This window comes from Spea bombifrons, chromosome 5 (assembly GCF_027358695.1).
Source record: "Spea bombifrons isolate aSpeBom1 chromosome 5, aSpeBom1.2.pri, whole genome shotgun sequence".
In the NCBI taxonomy this organism is placed as follows: domain Eukaryota; kingdom Metazoa; phylum Chordata; class Amphibia; order Anura; family Pelobatidae; genus Spea; species Spea bombifrons.
Genome location: NC_071091.1, coordinates 83,026,621 through 83,049,516, shown reverse-complemented (window position 1 = coordinate 83,049,516; position 22,896 = coordinate 83,026,621). Strand labels below are relative to the sequence as shown.

General features: G+C 38.6%; 11 non-coding genes across 11 annotated transcripts; all 11 read left to right on the top strand.

Moving 5' to 3' along the window:
* Positions 1-717: 717 nt before the first annotated feature.
* On the top strand, positions 718-790 carry TRNAA-AGC (transfer RNA alanine (anticodon AGC)). The gene has a single exon. It is a non-coding gene; the product is annotated as a tRNA-Ala (tRNA).
* A 2,238-nt stretch (positions 791-3,028) lies between these two features.
* On the top strand, positions 3,029-3,101 carry TRNAA-AGC (transfer RNA alanine (anticodon AGC)). The gene has a single exon. It is a non-coding gene; the product is annotated as a tRNA-Ala (tRNA).
* A 3,562-nt stretch (positions 3,102-6,663) lies between these two features.
* On the top strand, positions 6,664-6,736 carry TRNAA-AGC (transfer RNA alanine (anticodon AGC)). The gene has a single exon. It is a non-coding gene; the product is annotated as a tRNA-Ala (tRNA).
* Positions 6,737-7,365: 629 nt separating this feature from the next.
* Positions 7,366-7,438, top strand: TRNAA-UGC (transfer RNA alanine (anticodon UGC)). Its single transcript has one exon. It is a non-coding gene; the product is annotated as a tRNA-Ala (tRNA).
* A 3,460-nt stretch (positions 7,439-10,898) lies between these two features.
* Positions 10,899-10,971, top strand: TRNAA-AGC (transfer RNA alanine (anticodon AGC)). The gene has a single exon. It is a non-coding gene; the product is annotated as a tRNA-Ala (tRNA).
* Positions 10,972-12,808: 1,837 nt separating this feature from the next.
* On the top strand, positions 12,809-12,881 carry TRNAA-AGC (transfer RNA alanine (anticodon AGC)). The gene has a single exon. It is a non-coding gene; the product is annotated as a tRNA-Ala (tRNA).
* Positions 12,882-13,510: 629 nt separating this feature from the next.
* On the top strand, positions 13,511-13,583 carry TRNAA-UGC (transfer RNA alanine (anticodon UGC)). Its single transcript has one exon. It is a non-coding gene; the product is annotated as a tRNA-Ala (tRNA).
* A 2,860-nt stretch (positions 13,584-16,443) lies between these two features.
* On the top strand, positions 16,444-16,516 carry TRNAA-AGC (transfer RNA alanine (anticodon AGC)). Its single transcript has one exon. It is a non-coding gene; the product is annotated as a tRNA-Ala (tRNA).
* Positions 16,517-17,145: 629 nt separating this feature from the next.
* TRNAA-UGC (transfer RNA alanine (anticodon UGC)) lies at positions 17,146-17,218 on the top strand. Its single transcript has one exon. It is a non-coding gene; the product is annotated as a tRNA-Ala (tRNA).
* A 3,460-nt stretch (positions 17,219-20,678) lies between these two features.
* Positions 20,679-20,751, top strand: TRNAA-AGC (transfer RNA alanine (anticodon AGC)). Its single transcript has one exon. It is a non-coding gene; the product is annotated as a tRNA-Ala (tRNA).
* Positions 20,752-22,588: 1,837 nt separating this feature from the next.
* TRNAA-AGC (transfer RNA alanine (anticodon AGC)) lies at positions 22,589-22,661 on the top strand. The gene has a single exon. It is a non-coding gene; the product is annotated as a tRNA-Ala (tRNA).
* The last annotated feature ends 235 nt before the right edge of the window (positions 22,662-22,896 follow it).

The window sequence follows — 22,896 nt, the reverse complement described above, 5'->3', positions numbered from 1 at the left end:
ATGACATCATCACAATAGGTTCATGATGACATCATCATGATGACATCATAATGGGTTCGTGATGACTTCATCATCATAAAGGGTTCATGATGACATCATAATCGGTTCATGATGACATCATCATGATGACATCATAATGGGTTCATGATGACATCATCATGATGACATCATAATGTGTTCGTGATGACATCATCGTGATGACATCATAATGGGTTCATGATGACATCATCACAATAGGTTCATGATGACATCATCATGATGACATCATAATGGGTTCGTGATGACTTCATCATCATAATGGGTTCATGATGACATCATAATGGGTTCATGATGACATCATAATAGGTTCATGATGACATCATCACAATGGGTTCATGATGACATCATAATGGGTTCAGGATAACATCATCATGACAACATCATAATGGGTTCATGATGACATCATCATAATGGGTTCATGATGACATCATGATGACATCATAATGGGTTCGTGATGTCTTCATCACCATAATGGGTTCATGATGACACGCTGGCAATAAATTGGAGGGAAACAAACTATATAGACCTTATGCTTTCCCACAGATTTTACATGTGCTTTTCAAGTTTTTTCTTGGTTTCATGTGTAATTTGGGCAGTACATGCAGTAAGCCCATCAGTACATTGCATGCAGCAAATACACTGTTTCCCTGTTTCACCTAAAACGATGGACTCAGTGTAGGGGAATTAGCTCAAATGGTAGAGCGCTCGCTTAGCATGCGAGAGGTAGCGGGATCGATGCCCGCATTCTCCAGTTACTTTATTTATACTTTATAAATTTTCAATAATGTTGTGCTTAACGCTGGCAATAAATTGGAGGGAAACAAACTATATAGACCGTATGCTGGCAATAAATTGGAGGGAAACAAACTATATAGACCTTATGATTTCCCACAGATTTTTCATGTGCTTTTCAAGTGTTTTCTTGGTTTCATGTGTAATTAGAACAGTACATGCAGCAAGCCCATCAGTACATTACATGCAGCAAATACACTGTTTCCCTGTTTCACCTAAAACATGCCACTCTATGTAGGGGAATTAGCTCAAATGGTAGAGCGCTCGCTTAGCGTGCGTGAGGTAGCGGGATCGATGCCCGCATTCTCCAGTTACTTTATTTATACTTTATAAATTTTCAATAATGTTGTGCTTAACGCTGGCAATAAATTGGAGGGAAACACACTATATAGACCTTATGATGGCAATAAATTGGAGGGAAACAAACTATATAGACCTTATGATTTCCCACAGACTTTTCATGTGCTTTTCAAGTGTTTTCTTGGTTTCATGTGTAATTAGAACAGTACATGCAGCAAGCCCATCAGTACATTACATGCAGCAAATACACTGTTTCCCTGTTTCACCTAAAACATGCCACTCTATGTAGGGGAATTAGCTCAAATGGTAGAGCGCTCGCTCCGCATGCGAGAGGTAGCGGGATCGATGCCCGCATTCTCCAGTTACTTTATTTATACTTTATAAATTTTCAATAATGTTGTGCTGAACGCTGGCTATAAATTGGAGGAAAACAAACTGTATAGACCCTATGCTTTCCCACAGATTTTTCAACTTCACGAATAACTGTAGAATACAAAGGGGATTTAGTTCAAATGGTGGTGTGCTCGCTTAGCATGCGAGGGGTAGTTGGTTCAATGACCGTGTTCTCTAAGTGTTTTCTTGGTTTCATGTGTAATTAGAGCAGTACAAGCAGCAAGCTTAATGGTACATTACATGAAGCAAATACACTGTTTCCCTGTTTCATCATGTTTCCCTGACATCATCATGGCAAGATCATAATGGGTTCATGATGACATCATCACAATGGGTTCATGATGACATCATCATGATGACATCATAATGGGTTCATGATGACTTCATCATCATAATGGGTTTATGATGACATTATCATGACGACATCATGAAGGGTTCGTGATGACATCATCATAAAGGGTTCATGATGACATCATAATGGGTTCATGATGACATCATCATGATGACATCATAATGGGTTCGTGGTGACTTCATTACAATGGGTTCATGATGACATCATCATGACGAAATCATAGTGGGATCATGATTACAGCATCATAATGGGTTCGTGATGACATCATCATGATGACATCATAATGGGTTCGTGATGACATCATCATGATGACATCATAATGGGTTCGTGATGACATCATCATGATGACATCATCATGGGTCCGTGATGACATCATCATGACATCATAATGTGTTCGTGATGACATCATCGTGATGATATCATAGTGGGTTCATGATGACATCATCACAATAGGTTCATGATGACATCATCATGATGACATCATAATGGGTTCGTGATGACTTCATCATCATAAAGGGTTCATGATGACATCATAATCGGTTCATGATGACATCATCATGATGACATCATAATGGGTTCATGATGACATCATCATGATGACATCATAATGTGTTCGTGATGACATCATCGTGATGACGTCATAATGGGTTCATGATGACATCATCACAATAGGTTCATGATGACATCATCATGATGACATCATAATGGGTTCGTGATGACTTCATCATCATAATGGGTTCATGATGACATCATAATGGGTTCATGATGACATCATAATAGGTTCATGATGACATCATCACAATGGGTTCATGATGACATCATAATGGGTTCAGGATAACATCATCATGACAACATCATAATGGGTTCATGATGACATCATCATAATGGGTTCATGATGACATCATGATGACATCATAATGGGTTCGTGATGTCTTCATCACTATAATGGGTTCATGATGACACGCTGGCAATAAATTGGAGGGAAACAAACTATATAGACCTTATGCTTTCCCACAGATTTTACATGTGCTTTTCAAGTGTTTTCTTGGTTTCATGTGTAATTTGGGCAGTACATGCAGTAAGCCCATCAGTACATTGCATGCAGCAAATACACTGTTTCCCTGTTTCACCTAAAACGATGGACTCAGTGTAGGGGAATTAGCTCAAATGGTAGAGCGCTCGCTTAGCATGCGAGAGGTAGTGGGATCGATGCCCGCATTCTCCAGTTACTTTATTTATACTTTATAAATTTTCAATAATGTTGTGCTTAACGCTGGCAATAAATTGGAGGGAAACAAACTATATAGACCGTATGCTGGCAATAAATTGGAGGGAAACAAACTATATAGACCTTATGATTTCCCACAGATTTTTCATGTGCTTTTCAAGTGTTTTCTTGGTTTCATGTGTAATTAGAACAGTACATGCAGCAAGCCCATCAGTACATTACATGCAGCAAATACACTGTTTCCCTGTTTCACCTAAAACATGCCACTCTATGTAGGGGAATTAGCTCAAATGGTAGAGCGCTTGCTTAGCATGCGTGAGGTAGCGGGATCGATGCCCGCATTCTCCAGTTACTTTATTTATACTTTATAAATTTTCAATAATGTTGTGCTTAACGCTGGCAATAAATTGGAGGGAAACAAACTATATAGACCTTATGATGGCAATAAATTGGAGGGAAACAAACTATATAGACCTTATGATTTCCCACAGACTTTTCATGTGCTTTTCAAGTGTTTTCTTGGTTTCATGTGTAATTAGAACAGTACATGCAGCAAGCCCATCAGTACATTACATGCAGCAAATACACTGTTTCCCTGTTTCACCTAAAACATGCCACTCTATGTAGGGGAATTAGCTCGAATTGTAGAGCGCTCGCTCCACATGCGAGAGGTAGCGGGATCGATGCCCGCATTCTCCAGTTACTTTATTTATACTTTATAAATTTTCAATAATGTTGTGCTGAACGCTGGCTATAAATTGGAGGAAAACAAACTGTATAGACCCTATGCTTTCCCACAGATTTTTCAACTTCACGAATAACTGTAGAATACAAAGGGGATTTAGTTCAAATGGTGGTGTGCTCGCTTAGCATGCGAGGGGTAGTTGGTTCAATGACCGTGTTCTCTAAGTGTTTTCTTGGTTTCATGTGTAATTAGAGCAGTACAAGCAGCAAGCTTAATGGTACATTACATGAAGCAAATACACTGTTTCCCAGTTTCATCATGTTTCCCTGACATCATCATGGCAAGATCATAATGGGTTCATGATGACATCATCACAATGGGTTCATGATGACATCATCATGATGACATCATAATGGGTTCATGATGACTTCATCATCATAATGGGTTTATGATGACATTATCATGACGACATCATGAAGGGTTCGTGATGACATCATCATAAAGGGTTCATGATGACATCATAATAGGTTCATGATGACATCATCATGATGACATCATAATGGGTTCGTGGTGACTTCATTACAATGGGTTCATGATGACATCATCATGACGAAATCATAGTGGGATCATGATTACAGCATCATAATGGGTTCGTGATGACATCATCATGATGACATCATAATGGGTTCGTGATGACATCATCATGATGACATCATAATGGGTTCGTGATGACATCATCATGATGACGTCATAATGGGTCCGTGATGACATCATCATGACATCATAATGTGTTCGTGATGACATCATCGTGATGATATCATAGTGGGTTCATGATGACATCATCACAATAGGTTCATGATGACATCATCATGATGACATCATAATGGGTTCGTGATGACTTCATCATCATAAAGGGTTCATGATGACATCATAATCGGTTCATGATGACATCATCATGATGACATCATAATGGGTTCATGATGACATCATCATGATGACATCATAATGTGTTCGTGATGACATCATCGTGATGACATCATAATGGGTTCATGATGACATCATCACAATAGGTTCATGATGATATCATCATGATGACATCATAATGGGTTCGTGATGACTTCATCATCATAATGGGTTCATGATGACATCATAATGGGTTCATGATGACATCATAATAGGTTCATAATGACATCATCACAATGATGTGTAATTAGAACAGTACATGCAGCAAGCCCATCAGTACATTACATGCAGCAAATACACTGTTTCCCTGTTTCACCTAAAACATGCCACTCTATGTAGGGGAATTAGCTCAAATGGTAGTGCGCTCGCTTTGCATGCGAGAGGTAGCGGGATCGATGCCCGCATTCTCCAGTTACTTTATTTATACTTTATAAATTTTCAATAATGTTGTGCTTAACGCTGGCAATAAATTGGAGGGAAACAAACTATATAGACCCTATGCTTTCCCACAGATTTTTCAACTTCACGAATAACTGTAGAATACAAAGGGGATTTAGTTCAAATGGTGGTGTGCTCGCTTAGCATGCGAGGGGTAGTTGGTTCAATGACCGTGTTCTCTAAGTGTTTTCTTGGTTTCATGTGTAATTAGAGCAGTACAAGCAGCAAGCTTAATGGTACATTACATGAAGCAAATACACTGTTTCCCTGTTTCATCATGTTTCCCTGACATCATCATGGCAAGATCATAATGGGTTCATGATGACATCATCACAATGGGTTCATGATGACATCATCATGATGACATCATAATGGGTTCATGATGACTTCATCATCATAATGGGTTTATGATGACATTATCATGACGACATCATGAAGGGTTCGTGATGACATCATCATAAAGGGTTCATGATGACATCATAATGGGTTCATGATGACATCATCATGATGACATCATGATGGGTTCGTGGTGACTTCATTACAATGGGTTCATGATGACATCATCATGACGAAATCATAGTGGGATCATGATTACAGCATCATAATGGGTTCGTGATGACATCATCATGATGACATCATAATGGGTTCGTGATGACATCATCATGATGACATCATAATGGGTCCGTGATGACATCATCATGACATCATAATGTGTTCGTGATGACATCATCGTGATGATATCATAGTGGGTTCATGATGACATCATCACAATAGGTTCATGATGACATCATCATGATAACATCATAATGGGTTCGTGATGACTTCATCATCATAAAGGGTTCATGTTGACATCATAATGGGTTCATGATGACATCATCATGATGACATCATAATGGGTTCATGATGACATCATCATGATGACATCATAATGTGTTCGTGATGACATCATCGTGATGACATCATAATGGGTTCATGATGACATCATCACAATAGGTTCATGATGACATCATCATGATGACATCATAATGGGTTCGTGATGACTTCATCATCATAATGGGTTCATGATGACATCATAATGGGTTCATGATGACATCATAATAGGTTCATGATGACATCATCACAATGGGTTCATGATGACATCATAATGGGTTCAGGATAACATCATCATGACAACATCATAATGGGTTCATGATGACATCATCATAATGGGTTCATGATGACATCATGATGACATCATAATGGGTTCGTGATGTCTTCATCACCATAATGGGTTCATGATGACACGCTGGCAATAAATTGGAGGGAAACAAACTATATAGACCTTATGCTTTCCCACAGATTTTACATGTGCTTTTCAAGTGTTTTCTTAGTTTCATGTGTAATTTGAGCAGTACATGCAGTAAGACCATCAGTACATTGCATGCAGCAAATACACTGTTTCCCTGTTTCACCTAAAACAATGGACTCAGTGTAGGGGAATTAGCTCAAATGGTAGAGCGCTCGCTTAGCATGCGAGAGGTAGCGGGATCGATGCCCGCATTCTCCAGTTACTTTATTTATACTTTATAAATTTTCAATAATGTTGTGCTTAACGCTGGCAATAAATTGGAGGGAAACAAACTATATAGACCGTATGCTGGCAATAAATTGGAGGGAAACAAACTATATAGACCTTATGATTTCCCACAGATTTTTCATGTGCTTTTCAAGTGTTTTCTTGGTTTCATGTGTAATTAGAACAGTACATGCAGCAAGCCCATCAGTACATTACATGCAGCAAATACACTGTTTCCCTGTTTCACCTAAAACATGCCATTCTGTGTAAGGGAATTAGCTCAAATGGTAGAGCGCTCGCTTAGCATGTGAGAGGTAGCAGAATCGATGCCCGCATTCTCCAGTTACTTTATTTATACTTTATAAATTTTCAATAATGTTGTGCTTAACGCTGGCAATAAATTGGAGGGAAACAAACTATATAGACCTTATGATGGCAATAAATTGGAGGGAAACAAACTATATAGACCTTATGATTTCCCACAGACTTTTCATGTGCTTTTCAAGTGTTTTCTTGGTTTCATGTGTAATTAGAACAGTACATGCAGCAAGCCCATCAGTACATTACATGCAGCAAATACACTGTTTCCCTGTTTCACCTAAAACATGCCAGTCTACGTAGGGGAATTAGCTCAAATGGTAGAGCGCTCGCTTTGCATGCGAGAGGTAGCGGGATCGATGCCCGCATTCTTCAGTTACTTTATTTATACTTTATAAATTTTCAATAATGTTGTGCTTAACGCTGGCAATAAATTGGAGGGAAACAAACTATATAGACCCTATGCTTTCCCACAGATTTTTCAACTTCACGAATAACTGTAGAATACAAAGGGGATTTAGTTCAAATGGTGGTGTGCTCGCTTAGCATGCGAGGGGTAGTTGGTTCAATGACCGTGTTCTCTAAGTGTTTTCTTGGTTTCATGTGTAATTAGAGCAGTACAAGCAGCAAGCTTAATGGTACATTACATGAAGCAAATACACTGTTTCCCTGTTTCATCATGTTTCCCTGACATCATCATGGCAATATCATAATGGGTTCATGATGACATCATCACAATGGGTTCATGATGACATCATCATGATGACATCATAATGGGTTCATGATGACTTCATCATCATAATGGGTTTATGATGACATTATCATGACGACATCATGAAGGGTTCGTGATGACATCATCATAAAGGGTTCATGATGACATCATAATGGGTTCATGATGACATCATCATGATGACATCATAATGGGTTCGTGGTGACTTCATTACAATGGGTTCATGATGACATCATCATGACGAAATCATAGTGGGATCATGATTACAGCATCATAATGGGTTCGTGATGACATCATCATGATGACATCATAATGGGTTCGTGATGACATCATCATGATGACATCATAATGGGTTCGTGATGACATCATCATGATGACATCATAATGGGTCCGTGATGACATCATCATGACATCATAATGTGTTCGTGATGACATCATCGTGATGATATCATAGTGGGTTCATGATGACATCATCACAATAGGTTCATGATGACATCATCATGATGACATCATAATGGGTTCGTGATGACTTCATCATCATAAAGGGTTCATGATGACATCATAATCGGTTCATGATGACATCATCATGATGACATCATAATGGGTTCATGATGACATCATCATGATGACATCATAATGTGTTCGTGATGACATCATCGTGATGACATCATAATGGGTTCATGATGACATCATCACAATAGGTTCATGATGACATCATCATGATGACATCATAATGGGTTCGTGATGACTTCATCATCATAATGGGTTCATGATGACATCATAATGGGTTCATGATGACATCATAATAGGTTCATGATGACATCATCACAATGGGTTCATGATGACATCATAATGGGTTCAGGATAACATCATCATCACAACATCATAATGGGTTCATGATGACATCATCATAATGGGTTCATGATGACATCATGATGACATCATAATGGGTTCGTGATGTCTTCATCACCATAATGGGTTCATGATGACACGCTGGCAATAAATTGGAGGGAAACAAACTATATAGACCTTATGCTTTCCCACAGATTTTACATGTGCTTTTCAAGTGTTTTCTTGGTTTCATGTGTAATTTGAGCAGTACATGCAGTAAGCCCATCAGTACATTGCATGCAGCAAATACACTGTTTCCCTGTTTCACCTAAAACGATGGACTCAGTGTAGGGGAATTAGCTCAAATGGTAGAGCGCTCGCTTAGCATGCGAGAGGTAGCGGGATCGATGCCTGCATTCTCCAGTTACTTTATTGATACTTCATAAATTTTCAATAATGTTGTGCTTAACACTGGCAATAAATTGGAGGGAAACAAACTATATAGACCGTATGCTGGCAATAAATTGGAGGGAAACAAACTATATAGACCTTATGATTTCCCACAGATTTTTCATGTGCTTTTCAAGTGTTTTCTTGGTTTCATGTGTAATTAGAACAGTACATGCAGCAAGCCCATCAGTACATTACATGCAGCAAATACACTGTTTCCCTGTTTCACCTAAAATATGCCAGTCTATGTAGGGGAATTAGCTCAAATGGTAGAGCGCTCGCTTAGCATGCGAGAGGTAGCGGGATCGATGCCCGCGTTCTCCAGTTACTTTATTTATACTTTATAAATTTTCAATAATGTTGTGCTTAACGCTGGCAATAAATTGGAGGGAAACAAACTATATAGACCCTATGCTTTCCCACAGATTTTTCAACTTCACGAATAACTGTAGAATACAAAGGGTATTTAGTTCAAATGGTGGTGTGCTCGCTTAGCATGCGAGGGGTAGTTGGTTCAATGACCGTGTTCTCTAAGTGTTTTCTTGGTTTCATGTGTAATTAGAGCAGTACAAGCAGCAAGCTTAATGGTACATTACATGAAGCAAATACACTGTTTCCCTGTTTCATCATGTTTCCCTGACATCATCATGGCAATATCATAATGGGTTCATGATGACATCATCACAATGGGTTCATGATGACATCATCATGATGACATCATAATGGGTTCATGATGACTTCATCATCATAATGGGTTTATGATGACATTATCATGACGACATCATGAAGGGTTCGTGATGACATCATCATAAAGGGTTCATGATGACATCATAATGGGTTCATGATGACATCATCATGATGACATCATAATGGGTTCATGGTGACTTCATTACAATGGGTTCATGATGACATCATCATGACGAAATCATAGTGGGATCATGATTACAGCATCATAATGGGTTCGTGATGACATCATCATGATGACATCATAATGGGTTCGTGATGACATCATCATGATGACATCATAATGGGTCCGTGATGACATCATCATGACATCATAATGTGTTCGTGATGACATCATCGTGATGATATCATAGTGGGTTCATGATGACATCATCACAATAGGTTCATGATGACATCATCATGATGACATCATAATGGGTTCGTGATGACTTCATCATCATAAAGGGTTCATGATGACATCATAATCGGTTCATGATGACATCATCATGATGACATCATAATGGGTTCATGATGACATCATCATGATGACATCATAATGTGTTCGTGATGACATCATCGTGATGACATCATAATGGGTTCATGATGACATCATCACAATAGGTTCATGATGACATCATCATGATGACATCATAATGGGTTCGTGATGACTTCATCATCATAATGGGTTCATGATGACATCATAATGGGTTCATGATGACATCATAATAGGTTCATGATGACATCATCACAATGGGTTCATGATGACATCATAATGGGTTCAGGATAACATCATCATGACAACATCATAATGGGTTCATGATGACATCATCATAATGGGTTCATGATGACATCATGATGACATCATAATGGGTTCGTGATGTCTTCATCACCATAATGGGTTCATGATGACACGCTGGCAATAAATTGGAGGGAAACAAACTATATAGACCTTATGCTTTCCCACAGATTTTACATGTGCTTTTCAAGTGTTTTCTTGGTTTCATGTGTAATTTGGGCAGTACATGCAGTAAGCCCATCAGTACATTGCATGCAGCAAATACACTGTTTCCCTGTTTCACCTAAAACGATGGACTCAGTGTAGGGGAGTTAGCTCAAATGGTAGAGCGCTCGCTTAGCATGCGAGAGGTAGCGGGATCGATGCCCGCATTCTCCAGTTACTTTATTTATACTTTATAAATTTTCAATAATGTTGTGCTTAACGCTGGCAATAAATTGGAGGGAAACAAACTATATAGACCGTATGCTGGCAATAAATTGGAGGGAAACAAACTATATAGACCTTATGATTTCCCACAGATTTTTCATGTGCTTTTCAAGTGTTTTCTTGGTTTCATGTGTAATTAGAACAGTACATGCAGCAAGCCCATCAGTACATTACATGCAGCAAATACACTGTTTCCCTGTTTCACCTAAAACATGCCACTCTATGTAGGGGAATTAGCTCAAATGGCAGAGCGCTCGCTCCGCATGCGAGAGGTAGCGGGATCGATGCCCGCATTCTCCAGTTACTTTATTTATACTTTATAAATTTTCAATAATGTTGTGCTGAACGCTGGCTATAAATTGGAGGAAAACAAACTGTATAGACCCTATGCTTTCCCACAGATTTTTCAACTTCACGAATAACTGTAGAATACAAAGGGGATTTAGTTCAAATGGTGGTGTGCTCGCTTAGCATGCGAGGGGTAGTTGGTTCAATGACCGTGTTCTCTAAGTGTTTTCTTGGTTTCATGTGTAATTAGAGCAGTACAAGCAGCAAGCTTAATGGTACATTACATGAAGCAAATACACTGTTTCCCTGTTTCATCATGTTTCCCTGACATCATCATGGCAAGATCATAATGGGTTCATGATGACATCATCACAATGGGTTCATGATGACATCATCATGATGACATCATAATGGGTTCATGATGACTTCATCATCATAATGGGTTTATGATGACATTATCATGACGACATCATGAAGGGTTCGTGATGACATCATCATAAAGGGTTCATGATGACATCATAATGGGTTCATGATGACATCATCATGATGACATCATAATGGGTTCGTGGTGACTTCATTACAATGGGTTCATGATGACATCATCATGACGAAATCATAGTGGGATCATGATTACAGCATCATAATGTGTTCGTGATGACATCATCATGATGACATCATAATGGGTTCGTGATGACATCATCATGATGACATCATAATGGGTCCGTGATGACATCATCATGACATCATAATGTGTTCGTGATGATATCATAGTGGGTTCATGATGACATCATCACAATAGGTTCATGATGACATCATCATGATAACATCATAATGGGTTCGTGATGACTTCATCATCATAAAGGGTTCATGTTGACATCATAATGGGTTCATGATGACATCATCATGATGACATCATAATGGGTTCATGATGACATCATCATGATGACATCATAATGTGTTCGTGATGACATCATCGTGATGACATCATAATGGGTTCATGATGACATCATCACAATAGGTTCATGATGACATCATCATGATGACATCATAATGGGTTCGTGATGACTTCATCATCATAATGGGTTCATGATGACATCATAATGGGTTCATGATGACATCATAATAGGTTCATGATGACATCATCACAATGGGTTCATGATGACATCATAATGGGTTCAGGATAACATCATCATGACAACATCATAATGGGTTCATGATGACATCATCATAATGGGTTCATGATGACATCATGATGACATCATAATGGGTTCGTGATGTCTTCATCACCATAATGGGTTCATGATGACACGCTGGCAATAAATTGGAGGGAAACAAACTATATAGACCTTATGCTTTCCCACAGATTTTACATGTGCTTTTCAAGTGTTTTCTTGGTTTCATGTGTAATTTGAGCAGTACATGCAGTAAGCCCATCAGTACATTGCATGCAGCAAATACACTGTTTCCCTGTTTCACCTAAAACAATGGACTCAGTGTAGGGGAATTAGCTCAAATGGTAGAGCGCTCGCTTAGCATGCGAGAGGTAGCGGGATCGATGCCCGCATTCTCCAGTTACTTTATTTATACTTTATAAATTTTCAATAATGTTGTGCTTAACGCTGGCAATAAATTGGAGGGAAACAAACTATATAGACCGTATGCTGGCAATAAATTGGAGGGAAACAAACTATATAGACCTTATGATTTCCCACAGATTTTTCATGTGCTTTTCAAGTGTTTTCTTGGTTTCATGTGTAATTAGAACAGTACATGCAGCAAGCCCATCAGTACATTACATGCAGCAAATACACTGTTTCCCTGTTTCACCTAAAACATGCCATTCTGTGTAAGGGAATTAGCTCAAATGGTAGAGCGCTCGCTTAGCATGTGAGAGGTAGCGGAATCGATGCCCGCATTCTCCAGTTACTTTATTTATACTTTATAAATTTTCAATAATGTTGTGCTTAACGCTGGCAATAAATTGGAGGGAAACAAACTATATAGACCTTATGATGGCAATAAATTGGAGGGAAACAAACTATATAGACCTTATGATTTCCCACAGACTTTTCATGTGCTTTTCAAGTGTTTTCTTGGTTTCATGTGTAATTAGAACAGTACATGCAGCAAGCCCATCAGTACATTACATGCAGCAAATACACTGTTTCCCTGTTTCACCTAAAACATGCCACTCTACGTAGGGGAATTAGCTCAAATGGTAGAGCGCTCGCTTTGCATGCGAGAGGTAGCGGGATCGATGCCCGCATTCTCCAGTTACTTTATTTATACTTTATAAATTTTCAATAATGTTGTGCTTAACGCTGGCAATAAATTGGAGGGAAACAAACTATATAGACCCTATGCTTTCCCACAGATTTTTCAACTTCACGAATAACTGTAGAATACAAAGGGGATTTAGTTCAAATGGTGGTGTGCTCGCTTAGCATGCGAGGGGTAGTTGGTTCAATGACCGTGTTCTCTAAGTGTTTTCTTGGTTTCATGTGTAATTAGAGCAGTACAAGCAGCAAGCTTAATGGTACATTACATGAAGCAAATACACTGTTTCCCTGTTTCATCATGTTTCCCTGACATCATCATGGCAATATCATAATGGGTTCATGATGACATCATCACAATGGGTTCATGATGACATCATCATGATGACATCATAATGGGTTCATGATGACTTCATCATCATAATGGGTTTATGATGACATTATCATGACGACATCATGAAGGGTTCGTGATGACATCATCATAAAGGGTTCATGATGACATCATAATGGGTTCATGATGACATCATCATGATGACATCATAATGGGTTCGTGGTGACTTCATTACAATGGGTTCATGATGACATCATCATGACGAAATCATAGTGGGATCATGATTACAGCATCATAATGGGTTCGTGATGACATCATCATGATGACATCATAATGGGTTCGTGATGACATCATCATGATGACATCATAATGGGTTCGTGATGACATCATCATGATGACATCATCATGGGTCCGTGATGACATCATCATGACATCATAATGTGTTCGTGATGACATCATCGTGATGATATCATAGTGGGTTCATGATGACATCATCACAATAGGTTCATGATGACATCATCATGATGACATCATAATGGGTTCGTGATGACTTCATCATCATAAAGGGTTCATGATGACATCATAATCGGTTCATGATGACATCATCATGATGACATCATAATGGGTTCATGATGACATCATCATGATGACATCATAATGTGTTCGTGATGACATCATCGTGATGACGTCATAATGGGTTCATGATGACATCATCACAATAGGTTCATGATGATATCATCATGATGACATCATAATGGGTTCGTGATGACTTCATCATCATAATGGGTTCATGATGACATCATAATGGGTTCATGATGACATCATAATAGGTTCATAATGACATCATCACAATGATGTGTAATTAGAACAGTACATGCAGCAAGCCCATCAGTACATTACATGCAGCAAATACACTGTTTCCCTGTTTCACCTAAAACATGCCACTCTATGTAGGGGAATTAGCTCAAATGGTAGTGCGCTCGCTTTGCATGCGAGAGGTAGCGGGATCGATGCCCGCATTCTCCAGTTACTTTATTTATACTTTATAAATTTTCAATAATGTTGTGCTTAACGCTGGCAATAAATTGGAGGGAAACAAACTATATAGACCCTATGCTTTCCCACAGATTTTTCAACTTCACGAATAACTGTAGAATACAAAGGGGATTTAGTTCAAATGGTGGTGTGCTCGCTTAGCATGCGAGGGGTAGTTGGTTCAATGACCGTGTTCTCTAAGTGTTTTCTTGGTTTCATGTGTAATTAGAGCAGTACAAGCAGCAAGCTTAATGGTACATTACATGAAGCAAATACACTGTTTCCCTGTTTCATCATGTTTCCCTGACATCATCATGGCAAGATCATAATGGGTTCATGATGACATCATCACAATGGGTTCATGATGACATCATCATGATGACATCATAATGGGTTCATGATGACTTCATCATCATAATGGGTTTATGATGACATTATCATGACGACATCATGAAGGGTTCGTGATGACATCATCATAAAGGGTTCATGATGACATCATAATGGGTTCATGATGACATCATCATGATGACATCATGATGGGTTCGTGGTGACTTCATTACAATGGGTTCATGATGACATCATCATGACGAAATCATAGTGGGATCATGATTACAGCATCATAATGGGTTCGTGATGACATCATCATGATGACATCATAATGGGTTCGTGATGACATCATCATGATGACATCATAATGGGTCCGTGATGACATCATCATGACATCATAATGTGTTCGTGATGACATCATCGTGATGATATCATAGTGGGTTCATGATGACATCATCACAATAGGTTCATGATGACATCATCATGATAACATCATAATGGGTTCGTGATGACTTCATCATCATAAAGGGTTCATGTTGACATCATAATGGGTTCATGATGACATCATCATGATGACATCATAATGGGTTCATGATGACATCATCATGATGACATCATAATGTGTTCGTGATGACATCATCGTGATGACATCATAATGGGTTCATGATGACATCATCACAATAGGTTCATGATGACATCATCATGATGACATCATAATGGGTTCGTGATGACTTCATCATCATAATGGGTTCATGATGACATCATAATGGGTTCATGATGACATCATAATAGGTTCATGATGACATCATCACAATGGGTTCATGATGACATCATAATGGGTTCAGGATAACATCATCATGACAACATCATAATGGGTTCATGATGACATCATCATAATGGGTTCATGATGACATCATGATGACATCATAATGGGTTCGTGATGTCTTCATCACCATAATGGGTTCATGATGACACGCTGGCAATAAATTGGAGGGAAACAAACTATATAGACCTTATGCTTTCCCACAGATTTTACATGTGCTTTTCAAGTGTTTTCTTAGTTTCATGTGTAATTTGAGCAGTACATGCAGTAAGACCATCAGTACATTGCATGCAGCAAATACACTGTTTCCCTGTTTCACCTAAAACAATGGACTCAGTGTAGGGGAATTAGCTCAAATGGTAGAGCGCTCGCTTAGCATGCGAGAGGTAGCGGGATCGATGCCCGCATTCTCCAGTTACTTTATTTATACTTTATAAATTTTCAATAATGTTGTGCTTAACGCTGGCAATAAATTGGAGGGAAACAAACTATATAGACCGTATGCTGGCAATAAATTGGAGGGAAACAAACTATATAGACCTTATGATTTCCCACAGATTTTTCATGTGCTTTTCAAGTGTTTTCTTGGTTTCATGTGTAATTAGAACAGTACATGCAGCAAGCCCATCAGTACATTACATGCAGCAAATACACTGTTTCCCTGTTTCACCTAAAACATGCCATTCTGTGTAAGGGAATTAGCTCAAATGGTAGAGCGCTCGCTTAGCATGTGAGAGGTAGCAGAATCGATGCCCGCATTCTCCAGTTACTTTATTTATACTTTATAAATTTTCAATAATGTTGTGCTTAACGCTGGCAATAAATTGGAGGGAAACAAACTATATAGACCTTATGATGGCAATAAATTGGAGGGAAACAAACTATATAGACCTTATGATTTCCCACAGACTTTTCATGTGCTTTTCAAGTGTTTTCTTGGTTTCATGTGTAATTAGAACAGTACATGCAGCAAGCCCATCAGTACATTACATGCAGCAAATACACTGTTTCCCTGTTTCACCTAAAACATGCCAGTCTACGTAGGGGAATTAGCTCAAATGGTAGAGCGCTCGCTTTGCATGCGAGAGGTAGCGGGATCGATGCCCGCATTCTTCAGTTACTTTATTTATACTTTATAAATTTTCAATAATGTTGTGCTTAACGCTGGCAATAAATTGGAGGGAAACAAACTATATAGACCCTATGCTTTCCCACAGATTTTTCAACTTCACGAATAACTGTAGAATACAAAGGGGATTTAGTTCAAATGGTGGTGTGCTCGCTTAGCATGCGAGGGGTAGTTGGTTCAATGACCGTGTTCTCTAAGTGTTTTCTTGGTTTCATGTGTAATTAGAGCAGTACAAGCAGCAAGCTTAATGGTACATTACATGAAGCAAATACACTGTTTCCCTGTTTCATCATGTTTCCCTGACATCATCATGGCAATATCATAATGGGTTCATGATGACATCATCACAATGGGTTCATGATGACATCATCATGATGACATCATAATGGGTTCATGATGACTTCATCATCATAATGGGTTTATGATGACATTATCATGACGACATCATGAAGGGTTCGTGATGACATCATCATAAAGGGTTCATGATGACATCATAATGGGTTCATGATGACATCATCATGATGACATCATAATGGGTTCGTGGTGACTTCATTACAATGGGTTCATGATGACATCATCATGACGAAATCATAGTGGGATCATGATTACAGCATCATAATGGGTTCGTGATGACATCATCATGATGACATCATAATGGGTTCGTGATGACATCATCATGATGACATCATAATGGGTTCGTGATGACATCATCATGATGACATCATAATGGGTCCGTGATGACATCATCATGACATCATAATGTGTTCGTGATGACATCATCGTGATGATATCATAGTGGGTTCATGATGACATCATCACAATAGGTTCATGATGACATCATCATGATGACATCATAATGGGTTCGTGATGACTTCATCATCATAAAGGGTTCATGATGACATCATAATCGGTTCATGATGACATCATCATGATGACATCATAATGGGTTCATGATGACATCATCATGATGACATCATAATGTGTTCGTGATGACATCATCGTGATGACATCATAATGGGTTCATGATGACATCATCACAATAGGTTCATGATGACATCATCATGATGACATCATAATGGGTTCGTGATGACTTCATCATCATAATGGGTTCATGATGACATCATAATGGGTTCATGATGACATCATAATAGGTTCATGATGACATCATCACAATGGGTTCATGATGACATCATAATGGGTTCAGGATAACATCATCATCACAACATCATAATGGGTTCATGATGACATCATCATAATGGGTTCATGATGACATCATGATGACATCATAATGGGTTCGTGATGTCTTCATCACCATAATGGGTTCATGATGACACGCTGGCAATAAATTGGAGGGAAACAAACTATATAGACCTTATGCTTTCCCACAGATTTTACATGTGCTTTTCAAGTGTTTTCTTGGTTTCATGTGTAATTTGAGCAGTACATGCAGTAAGCCCATCAGTACATTGCATGCAGCAAATACACTGTTTCCCTGTTTCACCTAAAACGATGGACTCAGTGTAGGGGAATTAGCTCAAATGGTAGAGCGCTCGCTTAGCATGCGAGAGGTAGCGGGATCGATGCCTGCATTCTCCAGTTACTTTATTGATACTTCATAAATTTTCAATAATGTTGTGCTTAACACTGGCAATAAATTGGAGGGAAACAAACTATATAGACCGTATGCTGGCAATAAATTGGAGGGAAACAAACTATATAGACCTTATGATTTCCCACAGATTTTTCATGTGCTTTTCAAGTGTTTTCTTGGTTTCATGTGTAATTAGAACAGTACATGCAGCAAGCCCATCAGTACATTACATGCAGCAAATACACTGTTTCCCTGTTTCACCTAAAATATGCCAGTCTATGTAGGGGAATTAGCTCAAATGGTAGAGCGCTCGCTTAGCATGCGAGAGGTAGCGGGATCGATGCCCGCGTTCTCCAGTTACTTTATTTATACTTTATAAATTTTCAATAATGTTGTGCTTAACGCTGGCAATAAATTGGAGGGAAACAAACTATATAGACCCTATGCTTTCCCACAGATTTTTCAACTTCACGAATAACTGTAGAATACAAAGGGTATTTAGTTCAAATGGTGGTGTGCTCGCTTAGCATGCGAGGGGTAGTTGGTTCAATGACCGTGTTCTCTAAGTGTTTTCTTGGTTTCATGTGTAATTAGAGCAGTACAAGCAGCAAGCTTAATGGTACATTACATGAAGCAAATACACTGTTTCCCTGTTTCATCATGTTTCCCTGACATCATCATGGCAATATCATAATGGGTTCATGATGACATCATCACAATGGGTTCATGATGACATCATCATGATGACATCATAATGGGTTCATGATGACTTCATCATCATAATGGGTTTATGATGACATTATCATGACGACATCATGAAGGGTTCGTGATGACATCATCATAAAGGGTTCATGATGACATCATAATGGGTTCATGATGACATCATCATGATGACATCATAATGGGTTCATGGTGACTTCATTACAATGGGTTCATGATGACATCATCATGACGAAATCATAGTGGGATCATGATTACAGCATCATAATGGGTTCGTGATGACATCATCATGATGACATCATAATGGGTTCGTGATGACATCATCATGATGACATCATAATGGGTCCGTGATGACATCATCATGACATCATAATGTGTTCGTGATGACATCATCGTGATGATATCATAGTGGGTTCATGATGACATCATCACAATAGGTTCATGATGACATCATCATGATGACATCATAATGGGTTCGTGATGACTTCATCATCATAAAGGGTTCATGATGACATCATAATCGGTTCATGATGACATCATCATGATGACATCATAATGGGTTCATGATGACATCATCATGATGACATCATAATGTGTTCGTGATGACATCATCGTGATGACATCATAATGGGTTCATGATGACATCATCACAATAGGTTCATGATGACATCATCATGATGACATCATAATGGGTTCGTGATGACTTCATCATCATAATGGGTTCATGATGACATCATAATGGGTTCATGATGACATCATAATAGGTTCATGATGACATCATCACAATGGGTTCATGATGACATCATAATGGGTTCAGGATAACATCATCATGACAACATCATAATGGGTTCATGATGACATCATCATAATGGGTTCATGATGACATCATGATGACATCATAATGGGTTCGTGATGTCTTCATCACCATAATGGGTTCATGATGACACGCTGGCAATAAATTGGAGGGAAACAAACTATATAGACCTTATGCTTTCCCACAGATTTTACATGTGCTTTTCAAGTGTTTTCTTGGTTTCATGTGTAATTTGGGCAGTACATGCAGTAAGCCCATCAGTACATTGCATGCAGCAAATACACTGTTTCCCTGTTTCACCTAAAACGATGGACTCAGTGTAGGGGAGTTAGCTCAAATGGTAGAGCGCTCGCTTAGCATGCGAGAGGTAGCGGGATCGATGCCCGCATTCTCCAGTTACTTTATTTATACTTTATAAATTTTCAATAATGTTGTGCTTAACGCTGGCAATAAATTGGAGGGAAACAAACTATATAGACCGTATGCTGGCAATAAATTGGAGGGAAACAAACTATATAGACCTTATGATTTCCCACAGATTTTTCATGTGCTTTTCAAGTGTTTTCTTGGTTTCATGTGTAATTAGAACAGTACATGCAGCAAGCCCATCAGTACATTACATGCAGCAAATACACTGTTTCCCTGTTTCACCTAAAACATGCCACTCTATGTAGGGGAATTAGCTCAAATGGCAGAGCGCTCGCTCCGCATGCGAGAGGTAGCGGGATCGATGCCCGCATTCTCCAGTTACTTTATTTATACTTTATAAATTTTCAATAATGTTGTGCTGAACGCTGGCTATAAATTGGAGGAAAACAAACTGTATAGACCCTATGCTTTCCCACAGATTTTTCAACTTCACGAATAACTGTAGAATACAAAGGGGATTTAGTTCAAATGGTGGTGTGCTCGCTTAGCATGCGAGGGGTAGTTGGTTCAATGACCGTGTTCTCTAAGTGTTTTCTTGGTTTCATGTGTAATTAGAGCAGTACAAGCAGCAAGCTTAATGGTACATTACATGAAGCAAATACACTGTTTCCCTGTTTCATCATGTTTCCCTGACATCATCATGGCAAGATCATAATGGGTTCATGATGACATCATCACAATGGGTTCATGATGACATCATCATGATGACATCATAATGGGTTCATGATGACTTCATCATCATAATGGGTTTATGATGACATTATCATGACGACATCATGAAGGGTTCGTGATGACATCATCATAAAGGGTTCATGATGACATCATAATGGGTTCATGATGACATCATCATGATGACATCATAATGGGTTCGTGGTGACTTCATTACAATGGGTTCATGATGACATCATCATGACGAAATCATAGTGGGATCATGATTACAGCATCATAATGTGTTCGTGATGACATCATCATGATGACATCATAATGGGTTCGTGATGACATCATCATGATGACATCATAATGGGTCCGTGATGACATCATCATGACATCATAATGTGTTCGTGATGATATCATAGTGGGTTCATGATGACATCATCACAATAGGTTCATGATGACATCATCATGATAACATCATAATGGGTTCGTGATGACTTCATCATCATAAAGGGTTCATGTTGACATCATAATGGGTTCATGATGACATCATCATGATGACATCATAATGGGTTCATGATGACATCATCATGATGACATCATAATGTGTTCGTGATGACATCATCGTGATGACATCATAATGGGTTCATGATGACATCATCACAATAGGTTCATGATGACATCATCATGATGACATCATAATGGGTTCGTGATGACTTCATCATCATAATGGGTTCATGATGACATCATAATGGGTTCATGATGACATCATAATAGGTTCATGATGACATCATCACAATGGGTTCATGATGACATCATAATGGGTTCAGGATAACATCATCATGACAACATCATAATGGGTTCATGATGACATCATCATAATGGGTTCATGATGACATCATGATGACATCATAATGGGTTCGTGATGTCTTCATCACCATAATGGGTTCATGATGACACGCTGGCAATAAATTGGAGGGAAACAAACTATATAGACCTTATGCTTTCCCACAGATTTTACATGTGCTTTTCAAGTGTTTTCTTGGTTTCATGTGTAATTTGAGCAGTACATGCAGTAAGCCCATCAGTACATTGCATGCAGCAAATACACTGTTTCCCTGTTTCACCTAAAACAATGGACTCAGTGTAGGGGAATTAGCTCAAATGGTAGAGCGCTCGCTTAGCATGCGAGAGGTAGCGGGATCGATGCCCGCATTCTCCAGTTACTTTATTTATACTTTATAAATTTTCAATAATGTTGTGCTTAACGCTGGCAATAAATTGGAGGGAAACAAACTATATAGACCGTATGCTGGCAATAAATTGGAGGGAAACAAACTATATAGACCTTATGATTTCCCACAGATTTTTCATGTGCTTTTCAAGTGTTTTCTTGGTTTCATGTGTAATTAGAACAGTACATGCAGCAAGCCCATCAGTACATTACATGCAGCAAA